At 45.2% G+C, this 2,241-nt stretch overlaps 1 pseudogene; it reads right to left on the reverse strand.

The window, feature by feature from the left end:
* Positions 1 to 825: 825 nt before the first annotated feature.
* Positions 826 to 1,036, reverse strand: LOC103274582 (annotated as a pseudogene).
* Between the last annotated feature and the right edge of the window lie 1,205 nt (positions 1,037 to 2,241).

The raw sequence follows: 2,241 nt of genomic DNA on the forward strand, positions 1-2,241 counted from the left end.
CTCGCACCTGTAATCCCAGCACTTTGGGAGGCTGAGGCAAGAGGATTGCTTGAACCCAAGAGTTCAAGACAAGCCTGGGCCACATAGTGAGACGTCGTCTGTACAACAAAATTTAAAAATTATCCAGGCATGGTGGTGAGTGCCTCTAGTCCCAGCTACTCAGGAGAATGAAGAGAAAGGATTGCTTGAACCCAGAAGTTCAAGACTGCAGTAAGCCATGATCATGCTACTGCACCCCAGCTTGGGCAACAGAATGAGACTCCAACTCAAAAAAAAAAAAAAATTACCAGTGGATTTTGGGGTGGATCCAACTCCCGGAGAGTTCACTGGATGCATAAAGAATTACAAACTAATAAGAGAAAAAGCAAAATATTCAGTCCCTTGGTTATGGTTATCTGCAATAGATAAATGAAATTAAAATAAAATGCTGGGTCAAACCCTGATGCCAGGCCAAGCTCTGAGTTCAGTCAGTCTGAGCTTTGGACTCCAGGCTTCAGCCACTCTTCCAGAGACAAATTCTACAGGACCCACAAAAAGTACCTCTGTGACAGCCAATGTGGGAGAAGGGGCAAACCCAGGAAACTAGTGAAATCAGAGAGCACAGGGTGACGAAATCCTTTCATTTTCCATATCAGTATCATCAGCTTCCTGAGAAGACTTTACTAAAATGGATTTATGAGAGAAGCTACTTTGGGAGCAGTATCTAGTTTTTTTTTTTTTTTTTTTAACAACACAAACGCTTTATTTAACTGTCGCAGATCATCCCAGAATGTCAGCAAACCATCCCAAGTGTCGACCCCAACATCCAGGACCCAGCAGCCAAGCTCAGAGCAGCCTCTGAGTCACTCGTTCTGATTCCAATCCGATGAGCATTGGAGGCCTCATGCACCGAACCTTTCCCATTGCTGATGATGGAGCAGCTCGTGTGGTCCATAAATTCCACGTGCACCTGCGTGCACTGTCCTTGCGGGCCAGTCCTGCCCAGCACTTTGGTGACCCTGGCCAGCTTGATAGGCTGCACATGGCTCATGTTCATGGTGGCAGCATGGCGGCGGTGGGGCAGAGAGGAGCAGTATCTAATTTTAAATGCTGCACATGGAAGAGCATGTTGGTTTGATTCACAGCTCGCTATGGAGTAATCACAAATGACTCTATAAGATGCAGACACACTGGAGGTTCTTTCCGAGGAAACAGCCAGCCTGGTGGGCTGGATAAAAGTCACCATAAGGTCTGTTTATCCTGAGAAGAGGGACTGTCTGTGTCCCCCTCTAAATGCCAAGTAGAACATCCCAAAAGAAGCAGCTGATATTCTTTTTATGTAAGCTAAGTGGGCCTGGCTTTATGATGACTGTGTATTTATCTGCTAAATGTGCTTATTACCCAGGTCACGGTCAATACTGAGGTTAAGGGCATCCCTTAAATGTGGTTGTCCTATATTACCTTGCTGCTGCAAAATCCAAAGACAGTTCAAAAAGCCTTATCAAATGTGCTATCTTGGTTTCCCTTCGGGGTCTTACAGATGTTAATAAAAACATGAGGTTAATTCACCAGAGCATAGGAGAAAGGCAGAGGAGAGAGTCAAAGAATTTATTCCAGGAAGGTAGAAAATGCCTATGATGGCTTGGGTGACATCAGAGAAACATGGCAATAGAAATGACACTGCCCGGGAGAGCTCCATGATGGAATGGAAATGGTCAAACAGGATCATTCTATCTGGGGAATGCAAAGAGGAGATTCAAGCAGGGAGCTTCTTTTCCTTCAGGATTGGCCCTGGAACTGTGTGAGGAGCTACTGGATTCTACTATCACTTGGAAAGCACCTTGTAAACAGTTTTCAACCTTCTGACAAATTGCTGCTTGGTGTGTAGATGACAGATACAAGGGGAATGGACAACATTCTATTTGAAAGAATGCCATTTTGATCAAAGAGGGTAAAAATAAGGCTGGGTGCAGTGTAATCCCAACACTTTGGGAGGCTGAGGCGGGAGGATCGTCTGAGCCCAGGAGGTCAAGGCTGTGGTGAGTCATGATCCAGCCTGGGAGTTAGAGTGAGATCTTGAATCCAAAAAAGTAAAAAGGAGGGTTAAAAAACAAATTAGACTGCCTTACTAGACTCTGGTGTGGCCATGTGCTCTTTGAGCTATGGCTGTCTCCACACTTCCTGACTTTGGCCCCCTCCCCCATCTTGGGGAGATGAATCTTCTCTCTCCCTTCTCTTTCTCTAATTTACTTTTTTTTTTTT

The sequence above is a fragment of the Carlito syrichta genome, unplaced genomic scaffold (assembly GCF_000164805.1).
Source record: "Carlito syrichta isolate Samal-C Ts95f unplaced genomic scaffold, Tarsius_syrichta-2.0.1 Scaffold314813, whole genome shotgun sequence".
Taxonomy (NCBI): domain Eukaryota; kingdom Metazoa; phylum Chordata; class Mammalia; order Primates; family Tarsiidae; genus Carlito; species Carlito syrichta.